This window comes from Lynx rufus, unplaced genomic scaffold (assembly GCF_022079265.1).
Source record: "Lynx rufus isolate CCGP_SWC_20201006 ecotype Redwood Valley unplaced genomic scaffold, mLynRuf1.p SCAF_6, whole genome shotgun sequence".
NCBI lineage: Eukaryota > Metazoa > Chordata > Mammalia > Carnivora > Felidae > Lynx > Lynx rufus.
The window spans coordinates 44,807,231-44,827,051 of record NW_025814878.1 but is presented as its reverse complement, the minus strand read 5'-3'; the positions used below and the strand labels follow the sequence as shown (position 1 = coordinate 44,827,051).

Genomic DNA, 19,821 nt, shown 5'->3' with positions numbered 1-19,821 from the left:
CACTGGTTTTCACTTTCCATCATTTAGAGCATGCAGAATGCTGTCACCTACAGCATCTGAAGCAATTCTGACAACCCTGTGGGGTAAGCACCATCATCCATCCAACTTGAAACTGACAGAGATGGAAATATCAGTGAGAAGCTTGATCTGCAAGCTCCTCAGCCTGGTGTAATTTCTTCCCATCCCATCTAGCTCCCCAAGTCATCTGTCTTTGACATTTTTGACTTGTACAACCCAAATTAAGTCATAGCTGAGCAGCAAGCACATAAAAAGAGCAGCATTCAAGATTATGCCCATCAGATTTTGAAAAAGAAAATCACTTATTATCATTCTTAAATTAAAACTTATTAAAAATGAAAATACCAATGACAAAATAATTGATTATGCGGTAGGAGGAGAGAGGGAGCACATCTTTGGAAGGAGACACATTTCATCATTAAATGACTGAATGAAACTGAAGGCTTAGTCTCCCTTTCTTTATGTGAGTACAGACTACCTAAGGACTGGGTTTGCCATGGCTCACACTTGTATTCTTCTTCTGGGTGAATATGATTATGTACTAAAGACCTTGAAATAGCTATTTCTTCCAGCTAGCTATTGAAGATGGGCCCATCACATTTCTGTGCTAATTTCAGCTGGATAGCCTTTAGGAAAAGTCTAGTGTGTTTTTAACCTGGTGTTATAATGAGTGATGACCAGCAGCTTCCTGAAGGGCCAAAGAAAAACCACAGGGAAGAGAAAAGGCTCTACACTATGGGTATTCCCATCCCAGGGCTGCACCTCACTAGTCACAGCCTTGAGCTAGACTTCTAAGCTCCCTGGCCTCCACTTTTTCTCTCTATAAGATGAAAAGTGAGATAAGATGCACCTGGGATCCCACTCAGCTTCAAGGCTCTTATGTTCTAGGAAGGGACCTATACCTAGACATTGACTATTCTGGTCATGGGCAGGAGCAGATTGATGGTTTAGAAAGTAACACTAAGAGGACTGTCCCATGGCCTTCTCTGCTGGAATAATTAAGACCAGGGTCTGGTAATCTATGCCTGAAGCTATATTTTAGGTGCCTCAGGAAAGCCTGTGGACAGTTAATGTAACAACTCAAATGCAACAAAGGGAAGAGAAATATGAGTTATTATCTTAAACTCTGCCAGATTCAGAACTACAGGCTAGAAAAGAAATAATGCCGCTGGAGACTACAAAAGGAAAATAATTTAGAAATATGTCTGCTGTCCTCAATTCACCCCTCTGTTATACAGCCCTTCTCTGGCCCTATGGTATGTACTTTCTAGAACAATAGGCCATCAAATCATGTAGTGGGGGAGACGGAAAAAGACAAGGCAAACCACACAGGATACTGCAACAGGAAATTGTGACTACCGGCAGAAAAGGGTGGTTGCTTCCAGCCATTAGGTCACCTGTAGTGCGATCCAAAATCATTGATTGAGTTATAGTGTTCAATGAAGTTGAATTCCATTCCCTTCCTTTAATCCATGTCTTTTCTTAGCTGTGAATTATTTCATCCTTGCCCTTTGTGAAGATGTTAAATGTGTAATCAGAATTGGTGAAAAGCAAAAGGGTAAACTATGAACACAGTATATATGAAATTCATAAGCACCCCCCCCCCCCCACACACACACCCAAGGCCAAGTGTAGACACAAGCTTGGTTGGACTGTATAGAAGAGAAAGTATCTGCTGGTGTGCAGGATGCTGAGGAACACGGGGAATTAGTATTATGCAATTTGATGTGTAGATTTGTTATTTACTCACAGATTTTAAACAGTCTACTACTTAGACTAAAGAGAACTCAATCTTTCATGGAAGATGTTCTTATTTAACCCAACAAAGCAGCAGTAAATTTGAGACCATTAAGTAGCTTGTAGTAGCACATATGGCCAAAGTAAGACACAGACAAACTCAACACTCTGGTCCATGTGTGACATAGATAAAAAGATAAACCATTAAAAAGAGAAGAAATTTAAAAATAAACAGCAAAAAGCCAGGAGCATTAAAATACAAAGCAATCACAGAGAGATCAGAAGAACATTGTGCCTTTCCATCTCCTCATACCCATCCCTTTTAATAACTTACACAATTGCCTCTGACCCCTCCTTGGAATGGCAGACAACACCATACCATATGCTCATGGTCTACCCTCCATCTTGGCAATTCCATTACTGCACCATGGTTGGGCATCATGGCAGGACATCAGTCTGGTAGAAGTCAGTTGCATCTGGGAAGAAGTTACAATATCAATAGCATGTCCAACAGGCTGACTAAATGGCTGATCCTCTATTCCAGAAACAACTGCCAGGATGCTTAGCTTTAATCAGCCACTGCCTTAATGAAAGGTTGAGCTGCTAGCTAAACCTGCTCAAAGTGGTAGGTCAGAATTCACCGCAGATCTTCTGGGAACCTCTAGACACTCTGATTCACTGATGTGACTTCATGTTTTGTTAAGTCAGTGGGTGCTACCTTTACAATTGGGGCAACACCTTTACCCACTTACCTAATCGTCACACCAGCATAGCTAGGACTCCCTGGATGAAAATGGAGCAATCGAGTGGACTATTGCTCATTTGAGTCAATCAGTCAGTTCTAAAGGCCAATCTATCAGTCGTCAATGCAATGGTCTCCTGGGATTCATCGCTGCCTCACTTACTCCCATACTCCACCCACTTCCTGCCTCTGCTCCAGGGCACAGGCTGACTGCCAGTGACACAGAATGTCATAGTATAGCGCAGGCTCTATACCACAAGTTCTTTTTCTTTACCCTATCAGGGTCCTTCACAAATGCCTCACGAGCCATTTATTCATATGTTTTGAATTCTTTTTGCATATTTTTAGAGGCTGTTGTAGTGAGCTGGCACCAAACTCTGCGTTCTTTGGCAAGGCCTTGTGTAAAGTGGGTGGTTGTATTGAATGGTCTCCAAGGTCTCCCCAGCTCTAAACTGATTTCATGTTTGAACCTTCTCAACCTCCCTCAGATGTCAGTCTGTCACCACGGCCTTCCCTCTCATGGATGCCACTGGATTCTACTTTACTGAGACACACATGACAGGTCCCCTAGTTTCTCTTCCTTTCTGTAACTTCACTATCACCCACTAGTGTCTTTCAGGAAGATGGGGCTTGACCCATGCCAAGACTGAACCATGTTATTGCACTCTTCTTTCCTTTTCCTCAGTGATTTTAGATCTCTTATTGATATATAAAAGATTATTGGCATTATAAAACAAATCCATCATAGTAAAAATTTAAGAAGATAGAATTAATTACAATACTGGGCACCTGGGTGGCTCAGTCGGTTAAGTGTCCGACTTGGCTCAGGTCATAGTCTCACGATCCGTGAGGTCGAGCCCCACGTCGAACTCTTGTGTAATTCTGTGTCTCCCGCTCTCTCTCTGCCCCTCCCCTGCTCATGCTCTGTCTCTCTCTCTCTCTCAAAAATAAATAAAAGTCAAAAAATAAAAAATAAAAAAGAATTAATTACAATACAAATATACTTACTTCTCTTCCTCTACTTCCCATCCAATCCTATTCTCCAAAGATAACTACTTTAATTTGCTGAGTATTTGTCCAGAATTTTTTCTATGTAGATATAAATATAAACACATGTATATATAAAACAAATGTGAATCTTTTCACAAGCAATTTACATGTTATGCTGGAATATATTTTTAAAAATTAACATATCATTCAACACATATTTATTGAATACCTACTGTGGGTCAAGCTCTATGCTAGGGTGTGGGTATACAAGAGTGAGAAAACAGACATAGTACTTGCTCCAGTAAAACTTACAGTTCAGTGGAAAGATACTCTAAGTTTCATTTCATTTTGGTATATACATATTTTTCTCATTATTTCTAACAGGTATAAGGTTTTCTATAGAAGAGGTCTATTATGATTTATTGAAACATTCCTTCATTGAAAAATATTTGAGTTTTCCATCATTATTATTAAAAAATTAATGTATTTTTTGGGGGGGGAGGAGCAGAGAGCAAGGGAGACACAGAATCCAAAGCAGGCTCCAGACTCTGAGTTGTCAGCACAAAGCCCAATGTGGGGCTCGAACCCACAAACTGTGAGATCATGACCTGAGCCAAAGTTGGACGCTTAACCAACTGAGCCATCCAGGTGCCTGTAAGTTTTCTGGTCTTTTTTTTTTTTTTTTTTTGCTATTATGACAAATATTATAATGAATATCCTTGTACACTTTCATTAGCTTTTCTTTGGGATAGAATTGTATTATGAAATTGCTGGGCCAAAAGGTATACACATTTAATATTGTGATATATTGTCATGTTGCTCTCTAAGAAGCCTGTATCAACTTATCTTCTACCAATAGCAATCAGAGTCCTACCAGGCTCTTTGAAAATTTGCTTTATCAACTATCCCCCTCTTATTTGTAACCGTAATCACTTCCTTTGCCTACAAGAAAGCTCAGGCAATCCTACATCCTAGATGTGTGAGGATTCCCTCTATTCTGCTGCTTCTTAAGTTTATCAACCTATCTTTCTCATCTCCTTCATTGCTGACATACTAAGTCAGTCCTCCTGGCCATCACTCTCTGCATGCCTTCAATTCTTAACACTTTCCGTAAGGCTTAGGTCCCATCACAATGCTGACAGTCTTCTCTGGAAGATCCCAGTCACCTCAAATCACTACACTCAATGACCTTATTTCAGGTCTTTGTCTTTATAACCTTTGGCTAGCATTTCTTCCTTGTGGAGACTCTCTCCTCTTCTGGCTTCAATAGGAACATCTGTCTCCTGTTCTCTCAATTTTCTGATGGCTCCTTAAATGCAGGGAGACATTCTGCTTTTCACATTCTTTCTTCTTTCTTTTTTTTTTTTTTTTTCCACGTTTATTTATTTTTGGGACAGAGAGAGACAGAGCATGAACGGGGGAGGGGCAGAGAGAGAGAGGGAGACACAGAATCTGAAACAGGCTCCAGGCTCTGAGCCATCAGCCCAGAGCCCGACGCGGGGCTCGAACTCACGGACAGTGAGATCGTGACCTGGCTGAAGTCGGACGCTTAACCGACTGCGCCACCCAGGCGCCCCTCTTTCTTCTTTCTTTATCAGTTTCTTCCCAATCTAATCTACTGCCCTGGCTTTAATTATTGCTTCTTCTTCTTGTATTTTTTTTTCACTTTTTAAAAAATTTTAACATTTATTTATTTATTTATTTATTTATTTATTTATTTAGAGAGCACGAGCACACAGGGGAGAGGCAGAGAGAGAGAATCTCAAGCAGGCTCCATGAGGCGGGGCTTGAACTTAAGAACTGTGAGATCATGACTTGAGCTGAAATCAAGAGTCGGATGCTTAACAGACTGGCCCCTTCTTTTTTTTTTTAATTTTTAAAGTTTACTTATTTATTTTGAAAGAGAGAGAGAGAGAGAGAGAGAGAGAGAGAGAGTACACACAAGCAGGGGAAGGGGAGGGAGAGAGGGAAAGTCCTAAGCAGTCTCTGTGCTGTCAGATTTCATGACCCTGAGATCATGACCTGAGCTGAAACCAAGAATCAGACACTTAACTGACTGAACCACCCAGGCACCCCTAATTATTGCTTCTGCATATGCCTGTGAAATCTTCATCTCTGGTCAGGACCATTCTAGTAAGCTCTAGTCCTGAAATTCTAACTAATGGACAGTGATATCCCAAAACGTATCTTGGTACCAAACTCAGTATGCTCAGAATGGAATTTATCATCTCTCCCCACACAAAACTTTCTGCATGCTTCCTTTCTTGCTATAAGAATTGCCATTCTTGGGGCGCCTGAGTGGTTCAGTCAGTTAAGCATCTGACTCATTTCAGCTCAGGTCATGATCTCATGGTTTGTGAGATCGAGCCCCACGTCAGGCTCCATGTTCAGCATGGGATTCTCTCAGCTTGGGCTTCTCTGTCTCTCCCTCTCCCTCTGCCCCTCGTCTGTGTATGTGCATGTGTTCTCTCTCTCTATCTCTCTCTCAAAAATAAATAAATAAAATCTTACAGAATTGCCATTCTTTCAGTCATTCAGGCTCAAATGATAGCATACTTTTTATTACTGTTTTTTTTTTCTTGAATCTCATTTCCCATCCACTGCCGAGTAAGTAGAGTCTACTAAAGCAGCATTTCACAAGCCACAATGTTGCGGAATTAAACAAAGGTTTAAAAACAAACAAACATAACACGTCTCAGAGTCTTATATTGTGAATCCCAGGTCCCATGCATTTCTCCACTTACGAGACCAAAGTACACTTCTTTTCAGGAGAAACCTCTTGAAGTCTCTCTAGAGGTAAAGGAATATATTTTACTAAATGCATGCATAGAAAAAAATGTCATTCTCTAATAAAAGTGTTTTGATGTATTATTTCACTGAATTCGTTCAGAAGTGAGCGATGTGAAAAGGCCAAGTTTGGTGAGATCTATGCAGCACGAGTGATGGGCTTCTTGCCTGACATTGTCCCTGATCCCAAAACTAAACATTTGTGCAGTTTATTGCTGGCAAGTTCCATAATCAATGTGAAAGTAATCACATATGCACAGGCATTTTAAAACCAGGTAAAAACAGTTCCATACTTACTCAGTATTACCTTGGCTAAAAATTCCTTTCAGTGGTCATCAGTCATCTCACTCTGTCTCTCATTTGGTCCTGCTTAGGTTTACCAAAGAGTTATCTTTTAAATGCTATCTATTAATTTCCATTGAAAGCTATTATTTCTATGTATCACCAAGTGGAAAAACTATGTTCCAAGACTAGTCAAGTAAACTGATGAATTCAGCCTTTATAAAATGCTAATTGATTCGGATGAACAAATACATTACACTTTCCTTTAGATCCTGAAATTGACTTTGGTTATTTCTACTCTCACCTGTGTATAGCTCTGAAAACATGGGCCAGAACCTATATTCACTGCTTTTATAGCATTGTTTTTTTTTTTTTTTCACATCAAAGAATATTTCCAGAATCTAATATGTGGAATTCTGGAAAATAGGTATTTCTTTTTTTCTTTTGTGTGTATGTGTGTCAGCAGCAAGTTTTAATTTTTTTTTATTGAGGTATAACTGACATAACCTTATAGTAGTTTCAGTTGTATGACATAGTGATTTGATCACCACATTAAGTCCAGTCAACACCCATCACCATACATAATTACAGAATTTTTTCCCCAAGTATTCCTCTCCTCTTCACAGGAGAAATTCCCACATATATGCAACAGGTCATGTGCTTAAGAATGTTCATAGCAGCTCTGTTCACAACAAGGAAAACACGAAACAGTCCAGATGCCCACCAATGGGAGCCTGGGAGCATGATCTGTGGTCTGTTTATACAAAGGGAGATTACGGTGTCAATGAATGGATTGATTTCAGCAACATAATATTAAGTTAAAAACATTAAGGCTCAAAGATTACCTATAGTATGATACCTTTTTTCTGAAGTTAGTAACAAGCAAAAGTAAAATATACATTTTAGAATGTGTATAGATGTAATAAAACTATTCAAAAAGGAAAGCAAGGGAATGGTCAACACTGGGTTCTAGATGATGCTACTTTAAGGGGGATGGCTAAGGGGATGAGGAGGAGCCATATGGATCCATGTAGGTTATTTTCAAAGTTCTAGCTTTTGGGGGGGGGGTAGTTTCATAGGTGCTTATTAAATTATTTAAAATAATCAAATAGATAATTCAGTAAATACAGCCAGGACATGCATTTATGAATGATGAGACTATGTCATGAAACAGGATTACAATGAATCTAATTCTGTGTACTTAAGGGTCAATGGAGGGTCAGGGAAGACATTGGTAAACTCGCAGGTGAGGTCTCCAGGAGTTGATCAGTGTGCCTTGATGGAGACAGTGGGAAGGGAAGGGTAGGGAGCCTTTCTCAGACACTGGTCCCTGTGTTGGCTTCACAGATGTGCACCTTTACCTTAGGAAGAATGGCTATTGCAGAACTGAATGATCATTTTCATGAGGAAATGTAAAAAACAAGTACTTGAGCATGACTGCTTCAGCACCCCTGACAAAGTACAAAACTGAGTGGGTGATAATGGCCTTCTTCCTGCACCTGCTCAGAATACATCTGTCCATGGCCTGTAGAAGGACTCTTCACTTTGGGAGCACTGGGTATGAGACTCTTGGCAAGATTATCAGAGGTCTTGCGGAGTGTCAAACAGTCAGGGCTAAGATAAAATGCTGTATAATTCAGAGGTCAAGAGCAAGGGCTAGAGGAAGAGTGCATTCTTTTACATGCTGGCCCTCTACTTACCTTGTGCATGCTACTGACATTCTTTGAGACTGAATTTTCCCATCAGTAAAATGAAAATAATAATAGCACATACCCGTAACTTACCACGAAGGTTTAATGATAAAATCCAGTAGGTAGAATATAGAGAGCCCAGCGAGTAGATTTTAATGCACCCTCTTAATAGGTGCATGGACAAAAGATATCAAAGAGAGCAAATACATTTGGTCAGGTCTCTAGAAAGGTCGTAAGAGGTACAAGTGAGCGGTGGCCTGTTAACATACAATGACTGCCTCCTAGTGCATGGCAACCAACTCAATGTCTATGATTGGATGTGTCTAAGTTTAACAAGGGCCTTCATTCTTGAGAAAGAGTTAGAAAGGAAATGAGCTGGGGCGCCTGGGTGGCTCGGTCGGTTAAGCGTCCGACTTCGGCTCAGGTCATGATCTCACGGTCCGTGGGTTCGAGCCCTGCGTCGGGCTCTGTACTGACCGCTCAGAGCCTGGAGCCTGTTTCGGATTCTGTGTCTCCCTCTCTCTCTGCCCCTCCCCTGTTCATGCTCTGTCTCTCTCTGTCTCAAAAATAAATAAACGTTAAAAAAAATTAAAAAAAAAAGAAAGGAAATGAGCTAACATAGGGAAGGAAGTGGGTCAGATGGTGAACTTTTTAATAAAGACCCGGGTCATCAAAAATTAACGTAATTCAAATGTCCTCTTTTTATGAAGACATAGATATATGTACATATTCAAAGAGCTCCATCCAAAAAAGACTGACCGGCACACACGAACAAAACTGGTATTTAAAGTAGTAAGTTCACAACTATTCCCACAGCTGTGCTCCCCAGAAGACTGGCTCGATGGGCCGAGAGGTGGACACCATTTTCTCTACTGCACATTGGAAGCCTACCAACGTCCATTCTGGGTGGGATTATCACCCTGAAACCCATTCCATTTCAATGCATTCTACATTAACCTCTTCTGTGAAGCATGCCAGAGATAAAGAACGACATGATAAGCAACAGCAAAATTAATTAACACACGCCTAGCAATATCCACCCCCCTCCCCGCCCCTCCCCCCCCCCCCGGGGGGGATTATCTGTACTTTTCTGGTTTGGAGCAGACTCTTAAATCCAAGTTTGAAAAGTATTTTACTTTCTGAATATACTTCTGGATATGTGTTGAGAGTCAGCACGTTATGCAAAGATCTAAGGAATAGACATTTTGCACAAGCCAAAGTAGAGACGATTAGTTGTCTTTTTACCTCTTTCTACAGCTTTTGAGAGTTATGTTTGGAAGTTATGATAGTCAGAGCAGTCCTCTAGACCTAGGGAGAGAAATGTTCCTGCTAAAATAAAAAGAAAGGACTACAGGATAAAGAGAATTATGACCATGTAACCAAGATGCAGCTCTTGGTTAAGTCCTTCCATGTCCCCGCCCTGTCCTGCTCCATCCCTTGGGGAGGGCTGCTGGAGCAAGACGCTGTCACTTAAGCAGACTCAGCCTGTGGCTTGGCAGCTGTCCTTTCCTGTATGGCACATTCGATTTACAGGATTTGGGACCAAAGTTCTATCTTTTCTCTTCTCCACCCAGATGAAATCATTTCCTCTCACCATCCTGCCACTTAGTTCTTGTGGAAGAGAAGGGTTAGGGTGATAAAAGAGATGGGGAGGAAAGGGCAAGGAAGGAAGAGGCAGCTTATAATCTTGCCAGGCTTTCATATGTGAGCTTGAAAGACAGCTCACCCTCGCAGAGAGACAATGGTGCTTAAATGTCTGACCTGGCTGCCTTTCCTGAGGATCACTGTTCCCATCTCTGCCGAGCCAGACCCTGGAAATCTACCATGTCATTTCCCGAAGGGGATCCTTGTTAATTAGCTATGTTTTGTTGTTTCTTTTTAGCGATTATTAGGGCTTTACCACATCAGAATCTTGTTGGGAGTTAACAGCCAGTTTTTGAAGTCGTATGAAATCATGGGATGGAGAAAATACTCCCTGATCCTCATAAACTTTCAAAAATGGAAACTGGCCTGCTTTGTCTTTTCTCTGCAGCACATGAAATTTGAAAAATAGCACAAAGGCTGTATCCAAACCCTCTCTGCCCTAAAAATGGCATAGCAATCTACGGAATGAGTACATGTAGTGACATATGTTGTCAGCTGTCTCAATAAAAGGATGTTTCCATAATATGATGTTATTTCTTCAAGCCACATTCAATATTCTTGGCTGCCAGACAACAAGGGGAAAAAAAACCAAGACGCTCTTAAGGCAAAGAACAAAGACTCAGGGACTGGGGGAAGGGGAGTGAGGACAGGAGGAATAAGGTAGTTTGAAACTTGTGTCTCCTCTGTCTGTCCTATTTAATTTTTGAGATGGGTGGAGAAGAGACACATAAGAGTTTGGGGAAGACCAGTTGCCTCAAGGCTGGCAGTAGTTTGAAGTATATTTTTATCTATTTAGTTAATTTTAAAAAGTTTATATATTTATTTTTGAGAGAGAGAGCATGGGAGGGGCAAAGAGAGAGAGGAAGAGAGAGAACCCCAAGCAGGCTCTGCACTGTCAGCTCAGAGCCCGACATGGGGCCCGATCTCGTGACCTGTGAGATCGTGACCTGAGCAGAAACCAAGAGTCGGACGCTTAACTGACTGAGCCACCCAGGCTCCCCTTTTCGTTTATTTTTATATTGAATGCTCAGTTAACCAAACGGCCAAAGTTGGGTGAACGTGGGCTGATGGCAGGAGGGAAAGGTCCTGCTCCTCCCTAGTTGTCCTCAGGGAATAGCCAGGGTTGCTGTTATTCTAAAGGCTGGCTGCTCCCAGAGTTAGCCTCCAAAGAAGGCAATCATGAATGCAATGATTATTGGCTTAAGCTATTTAATAAGGGCATGATATGAGCTCTGTAGTGTTGTAGTCAAGCTCTGGCCTTTCTCAATTTGTGTGTGTGCATGAAAACGCCCTCCCTAGCCTCACTTCTGGTTAAGAGAGTATTGTTTTTTGTTTTGTTATATAAAGTGGCAAAGATGAGCAGCTTGAGAAGCTGGCCAGTGGGGCCTTTTTCATAACCCCTTCCACTCACTACAGACTTCTGAGCCTTCAAAGGATTTGCAAATTGCTGGTGGTTAAAAAAAAAAAAAAGGCTGAGGATATAAATTTTCATCCATGTTTCCTATGTGTCCAAGGATTATTATTCCTTTGGCCTCTTCTTCATCCATATCGACACAGTTTAGGTTTTAAGTCGGTTGAGGGTAGGGACAATGAACATATATGCCCTAGATTTTCTAAGATAACCCCGATTTCAGATGTTCTGTTGTGTGGTCCCCTGAAATACCCTTAAATATTTCAGAAGGTCTGCCCCGTCTGCATGGCCTCATGTTCAGAAAAGTTGTTAGTTAAACTTTGTGGTGAAGGCGGTGACAAGTCCTGATTCATACGGTTGGAGTGCGGTGACATCCAGGCCAGGGTCTCCTCTCGCAAGAGCTGCTTCCAAGAGAGGACCCCGTAGTTTTATTGTGCTCGGAGATCCAGAGGAAGGAGAAAAGTCTCTCCATGGCATCTGGGAGAATTTGTATTTCAAATTGTGAGCCTAAACCGTTTTGCTTGATAAAGTGAAATTGACTCCAGTGTTGGCAGTGACTGTGTGACTGTCCTATTTTCAGGAAATGATCTGTGGCTCATACATTTTGCCAAAACATGAATAAAACTAAAATATCCCGAAGTGAACTTAAAACCCCTTCTGGAACAGAAAAGCTCCCCTGTGAAATGAGACCTGCCTTTTTCTTTCTTCTTCTTCTTTTTTTTTTTTAAATCTGTGAAAATGAAATTTTACTGAATTTTTCTCCCCCTCCACTTTCTCTTGGTAACTTTTTCAGCAGCCCAAGTGCAGAATCCACCTCCTTTTGGCTCTGGTGGAGTGCCATGGCAGGTTTAGGACGTCCTTCAGTTTGGATCCCCTGTTTTAATCCCCACCTTCCCCTGTGCCCACCCCCCCCCCCCAAACACAAGTACACACTGCTGGGAGAACAGCTTCTGGGAGCCGCTGACTCCAGGAGCACGATGACATCTGCTGTGGACACTCAGCAACACAGCTGACACGTAGTTGAAAAGTGAAGTGTTACTGTCATGTAGGGAGCATTTCCTCCCTCCAAGATGAACACTTGGATTAAGAGAGAGTACTTCGTTCTCATGAAAGTTAGCATCTGCAATAAGTGTCAGAAGCAAATCTCTTGACCCTGAAGTTGAGGTCAACCACTCCTGGGCAGGGTCAGATGCGGAATAGAAAGGTTGTTAATAGAGTTTAATGGGGTGAGGGCTCTTTCCAACCGAATCTTCAAAAGCCCTTCAGGCTGCAATTAGAATTTACTGTTTGCTTAAGAGAAATGACTCGACCCATTCAGAGTCATTGATTCTTATTTATTGATACTACTTTATTTGTAACATTAAGATAAGATACTCAAAACATTCGACCGTATCCGATGTTTATCTTTCTTCCTTTCTCTTCCCCGCACTAGCCATACCAAAGGTTTTTACATTTTCTGAACAAGCCATATCATTTGATGTCGGTCTTTAAACATGCTGTTTTCTCTTTTAGTGAAACTCTTATCGTTTCCTTTGCCTCTCTGCCTGGCTAATTCCTCCTCATCCTGCAAGTCCTGAGCTGCATTTATCAGCATCTCTATAGCTGGGTGGGGTGCCCTGTGCTCACCCACCCACCCACCTACCCACATGTCACACTTTAGCTTGTCTGCTCGCACCTTCCACCTCTGCACCAAAAGCTATTCTCTCTAGTGCCTGGCACATACTAAGTTCTCAATTAATATTGGTTGGCTGAATGAATAAATGAAGGCTAGAGGAATGGACAAACAAATAAAGCGCTTTGCAATTAGTGGAAGTATATTGTCTTTTATTTGGTTGTTTTCTAAAAATTTATTTATTTTGAGTGAGGGAGGGAGGGAGAGAATCTCAAGCAGGCTCCTTGCTGTCAGCGTGGCGCCCCATGCAGGGCTTGATCCCACTCACCGTGAGATCATGACCTGTGCCGAAATCAAGAGTATGTCGCTTAACTGATTGAGCCACCCGGGTGCCCCAGCGTAGTGTCTTTTCAACGTGATTGTGCATCGGGATCGCTTGGAGTATTTGATAAAAAAGCACATTCTCAGGGATTTTGCATGAAATGCAATACATGTGGTAGGCTAGAAAGAATTCGTTACTGCTAGAGCATAAAACGTGAGGCTGAAGTTGAGGTTGATGAGATTGGAAGAATGGGCAGGGAGCAAGATTTGGAGGACGTGTCAATGGGCTTGAGTCTTATCTACAGTACAGGTTATAGGGAGTCAGCGAAGGGCTTTTAGTACGATTAGATTCTTGTCATCTGTAGAAATTAGATTCCACACTGGTTCTTGACCTTGGCTGTGTATTAGAATTATCTGGGTAACGTTAACAAATAAGCAATAATGCCTGGGTCTATCCTGAGAGATTTGAATTTAATTGGCCTGAGGTGTGGCCTGGGCTTTGGGCGGTTTTAAAGCTTCCCCACTGATTCTAATATAAAGTCAAAACTGAGAACTACCAAAATAGAAGAGAAAATTTGTCCATACAATTTGGCAATCAACTGTCTTGTGACATCTCTTAAATTGTAGCTGTGTATTGAGGAAAAGCAAAAAAACAAAACAAAACAAAACAAAAACAACAGTGAGATCTCACTATGCATTTGCCAGAATGGCTGCAATAAAAAACAGTAGTAAGACTAAATTCTGGGGAGCATTTGGATGTCTCATACAGAGCTGGTGGGAATATGATACAGGTGCTGGGCTCTATGATGATTTCTTACAAAGCTAATGATACAGGTACCATACAGCCCAGTACTTGTCCTCCTGGGCATTTACCCCAGAGAAGTGGACACATAGGTTGACCAAAAAAAAAAAAAAACCCAAAAAACCAAAAACAAAAAACCTGTATATAAATGTAAATAGTGATTTTAATGATAAAAGCCCCACATTGGAAACAATCCAAATGTCCTTTGATGGGAGAATTAAATAGATTAAATAGTTAAATACATTCCGGTATGTCCATACTATGGACTACTACTCAGCAATAGAAAAGAATAAACTATTTACACATGCAGCGACTTGGATGGATCGCAAGGGCGTTATGCTTAGTGAAAAAAGCCAATCTCAAAAGATGACATACTATATGATTCTACTTCTATAACATTTTCTTGAAATGAGAAAACAATAGAAATTGAGAACAGGTGAGTTGGGCCAGAGGCCAGGGATAGGACTGGATGTCATTACAAAGGGATATCTTTAAGGGGTCCCTTTGTGATGGCGGGATGGTTCTGTATCTTGATTGTGGTGGTGGTTACAAAAAGCTATACAGGGGATTAAATTGCATAGAACTATGTGCACACACAAGCACACAGTTGGGTGACCGGTAAAAACTGATGAAAACTGAACAAAGTCTGTAGTCTAGGTATTAGTATGGTACCAATGTCAATTCCTTGGTTATGATATTTGTACTACACGCATATAAGACGGTATCATGGAAGTGGGGAAAAGGGTCCATGGGACTCTATGTACATGTTTGCAACTTCCTGTGTGTCTACTACTATTTAAAAAAAAAATTGTAGCTACGTATTGTTATTCATTAGTGGTGTTATTTAAAATTTAATGCATTTATATTTTAATTCTTTAGATAGATTGGAGACTTAAGTATAGTGACAGTGTGTCATAATTGTCCTAATTCAAGTCAATATAATAATTCAATGCAGTTAAACTCAAATCATTCTAATAAACATTTGAGGGCCTACTGGACACAAAATTAATGTTTTAGTCTTATCACCCTTAATATTAATTTCTGTTATTTAGATTTTTAAGCCACAAGGACTGATTACAGTATTTATATGATCCATACATTTATTTTAGGTTTTAAGTTGCAAGTATGTCTTAGTCTCACATCCAAAGGCATACTCTATATTTCTATTCTTACCTTGAAATCAGGACAAAACAGCTTATGCTACCAAATGACATTCTTAGTCTTTTTTTTTTTTCTTTAATAATCACTAAGCTTAAATTTGTGGGGAGGAGTGCAATTTTCTTAATGTTTTCTACTTGGTTCAACATTCTCAGACAGCAATTACAAGCCAAATATCATTTCAGTAAATGAGAAATTCTTGTTTTTATGTGCTGATTGGCTTTATTACACACGAAGGTTAATTGGGAGGCTTCTGAAGCTTATCTGGGTAATGATGAACAGCTGCAACAGATTGCACTCCCCCTACCCCCACCTCATTTTGACCGAACTGCACCCAAACAAAACCTTATGCAATGGGAACATCATTAAACTGCACTGCAAACCCGGCTAGTGGTTGTATCTGCGTGAGCAGCACAGGAAGCCAGAGGGAAACAGATCGCATGAGAGGAAATGCTCCGTTTAGCAGTGGTGGCCCCCTCCCCACTCCCGGACCACTGCAGCTATAGGCCTTGACTTCTGGGGTCCCAAAGTACTGTGCTTAACTCGATCTTTATCCTGCATGAAGAAGGGGGGCCACCCACTCAAAAATGTGCTTGATGTTATCCTGACGCTAAATGGCAGAGTTTTCTAGCTCCAACATGAGAGTAACATTGTTGATTTCAGGACCAAAGAGAAAGGATGCCTCTGACCGCTTTGAAGAGCTTATCAAGTATATTACCTGTCTCATAATATCTTTAAAAACAACAGCTAATGTGTTTGAGCATTTTTACGTTTGAGCTAATGTGTTTGAGCATTGTACGAAGTATTTCATAGGTATCACCTCAGCTAATATTCTCCATAACCCTAGGATAGAATTATTATGTGTATGTTAGAGATGATGCCCAGAGTACCCGCAAAGCTTCTCCAAGGCTACAAAGCCAGGAGTTGTTTGGGCCTGGACTTAAGTCCAGGTCCATCCTTCCTCAAGTTTCCCTCTGCTATCCAGGGAACTCAGTGAGAGAAAGTTGCCTGGTAGAGAAGTTATTAGGACAGTAGACACCTTCCCAGTTTAGTTACCAACAGGCCAAGTCACCAAGTGGATAGCCAATACTCTGTCTGGCTATCTACATGCATATTTGGGGTGGTCAGCTTTCTACTGTGTGGTATTGTGATAAAGCAGTGTTTGTCAGGGAGTGGAGGTTTGCAGGTAAGAGCAACTTGCTTAGTAATAAAGGAAGAGTTTGTCAGTAATGCTTCGGAGGCAGACGGATGTATGCGATTGGTTACCTTCCTTGCTGACTGGCTTCCCCTCATCCAAGGCTCCTTTAGCCTGTGCACATCTCTTTGACCTCTTCTGCACAGTTTGGTCCCATCATGATCGGCATCTGTGGCATTAAGGGGTTTAGTAAACAGTCATTCCACTGTCTGTTTTTAAAATGATTCCCTCTACCTCTCTTATCTTTTCAGTTTGTGCCAGCAAGGAAGTAGAGTAGTAGCTGAAGAGGGCAGGTTTGGAATCCTACAGACCCAGGTTCAAATTCCACGGTAGGCACTTGCTGATGCTTAGACACACAGTTTGGTCAGGTCCCTTAATGTCTCTGGGCTTCAATTTTCTTGTCTGTAAAATGTGAGCAGTGACACAGTATTTTGGGGTGGCTGCGAGAATTACATGAGACGATTCACGTAAAGTCCCCTTCCTGGCACAATGGAAGTGTTCAAATGTTAGTCACAAACAATTGCCAACAACAAGAACAATTCAACCCCACTCGTTTCTCATCTATTTTACCTGCTCTTCCCATAATTTGGAATTATTTCTTTCTTCACTAATCTCTGAGCTTCCTTAGGCTCAATGTACCATTTAGCAAACATGAAGACCATGCCTGTGTAGATCTGTGCAATTGCAAAACTTACATTGCTCTGTATTCTAGCTGCCAAGCACTGTAATAACCACTGGTTTCTTAATTTTTCTTTCCCTGATATATTTTTTAGCACCTGTGTAAACCTATGCAGCTGTGCTCAGCTCTGTATAAATGTTTGCTTATGTGCTTCTGTTATATTTATTTATGTGATTCTGTGTACAGCCAGTTTCTCTATTAAATTATAAATTCCCCAGGGCCAAGGACCACATTTTCTGCTCTTGCAACAGGTCCGGGTGTCCTTCCAAGAAGAGATCTCAGAAAGGCTGAAACTAAAACATATAGTACTGCTTTAATGAGATGTTAGTGGCAAGTTTCCAAACATTGTGTTTTTATCTAAGGCAGTATTTCTTAAAGAAATGTCAGCATTAGCCAGCATTTTATAGAAATGTTCAAACTGGGGGCCTTCAGTTGGTGACTTTTGACTTGAAAAATTAAAAGAACAAGTCTACAATTTGAGAAATAAGTCATCATTGACAAATGGAAAAAAAGAGTTTAGTACTTGTTACTTTCCATATTTCCATTGATCAGTGAAGCGATTGACACATTGGATTATGAAAATGTGAAGGCATGCATAATGGTCATCATAATAATGAGCTACCTTTAAAATTTTTTTTTAAATATTTATTTATTTTTTAGAGAGAGAGGGAGACAGAGATAGAGCATGAGCAGGGCAGGGGCAGAGACAAATGGAGACACAGAATCTGAAGCAGGCTCCAGGTTCTGAGCTGTCAACACAGAGCCTGACGTGAGGCTTGAACTCACTGTGAGATCATGACCTGAGCTGAAGTCAGGTGCTTACCTGACTAAGCCACCCAGGAACCCCAATAATAGCTGCCTTTTAGAGTACTTAGTAGGTGTTGGTGCCTTACTAGGAGCTTGTCTGGCTGTCTCTTCTAGTCTTCCCAGCATTCCCACGGGTAGACATCATCTTCCTCCCTATTTCACGTATAGGGAAACTAAGCTTAAGAAAGGTTAACCCATCATCCAGAATGCGGCGAAAAGGTGACGGAGTCAGGCCACGTTGACCACTAAGCTATACTGCCTCCTTCACGTGACAGGGAGTTTTACAGTTGAGCTATAAAGATAATTCCAACCTTCCTCTTTTTCTTCTTCCATACCGCCCCTTCCTGCCCCTCCCCACCCAACAAAGGGAAAGAAAATTCTATTAGTATATTCGTGATTACTTAGTGTAAATAAATAATGACAACTGCAGGAGTTTTGGACAGTTTGCAAGAAGAACTGAAGAAAGAAAAAGAAAACTCTCTCCCTGGTTGTATGCCTTCGTATGCTCCCGCTCTCCAGCGGGCTGGCTCTCCATTCACTGCCTGCTGCTGGAGTCCATAAGAGACTCCACATTGCTGTCAGAATGAAGCCATTAGAGAAAATGCCTCACTGCCTTTCAAGAGGACAGACAGGAAACATCTTTCGCTTTCTTTCTCTTACTCTTATCCTCTCCCTTTTCCTTCCTCAGCTCTGTTCTTTTGAAATAAGTAATGGCTAACTTCACCCAGGCGTTGGGTAACGTGAGACCTCCCAGGTCACAGTCTGAGAACTCTGGCTCTAACCACACACACACACACACACACACACACACACTGCAGGCAGCCGCTTGGGGCCCTGCTTTCTGGCAGCCTCACCGCTCTCATCAGCTCCTGCTAGATCACAGGACCCAGTGGTTACAGAGCCGGCCTCTGCGCCTGCACGTAAAGCATGCTTTAATAATAAAAACATCGAGTTGGGCTCGTCCAACTTCAAACATTCGGTGAGTCTCTCAGCCTTGGGTCCTAGGGGATCCAAGAACCTCTCAGCGGAGTCAGGACTACGCTGTGGCTGGTTTGTGGAAGCATCCTTTCATTTGTGGTATTTTACAGCAAGGGTACCAAGAGAGTTTCCGAGCGACAGCAGCACCCTATACCTACATAACAGTGGAGGGCGGAGGGGGAAGGAGGGGAGCATTGGGCTCCTCAAATGCCTGGATTCCACACGCCTTCTTCATAGTTCTCTGCTCTGTTTCTTAGAGGGCCTCCCAAATTATACAATTTGCAGGCCGCTTAAAACCTAGATCTGCCCCCAGCTGGGCGACTTTTTGAGCAGCGGTTCAATCCATATCATGTTTGACTAAGAAATTTAAACCCTTGAAGGTCAAATATGGAGAGGCTGGTGCAAATAATATGAACAACTAACATTTCTTGAGTCTTTACGTGTATTAGGCACTCTTTTAAATATTTTTCTTATATTAAGTTCTTCAATCCTTGCAAAAAGCCTAAGCAGTAAGGTCTATTATTCGCCCACTTTTTTTTAGGATGGGGATATTAAGTTACTGACCCCAGAGTTCCAGCTGGTTAGTAACAAAGATTGTACTTGAGCCTGGGAAGTTCGCATCCAGAGCCTGTGCTGTCGGTCACTGTCTATTTCTCACTCCTCATTGTAAAGGCTCTTCTGCAGAATATACTTACATTGTAATAAGTATAGAGCATAATATAGTGTAGACATATTGTAAGTACAGAATATAGAATAGAATTCTATCTGTATGCAAAGTTTGACTTAAATCAGTGCCTTGATCTTAATTTTAAAAATTAAAAAAAAATTTTGGGGGGCTCCTGGATGCTCAGTCGATTGAGCGTCCCAGGGCTGAGAGGTCGTGGTCTCACAGTTCATGAGTTTGAGCCCCATGTCAGGTTGGGTTCTGCGCTGACAGGTCAAAGCCTGCTTGGGATTCTCCATCTCC

The 19,821-nt window shown here is 41.5% G+C and overlaps 1 long non-coding RNA gene across 2 annotated transcripts in view; it reads left to right on the top strand.

The window, feature by feature from the left end:
- Positions 1-19,821, top strand: part of LOC124529048 (uncharacterized) — a 76,598-nt gene that overhangs the window by 11,431 nt on the left and 45,346 nt on the right. The gene's annotated exons all lie outside the window — the stretch shown is intronic.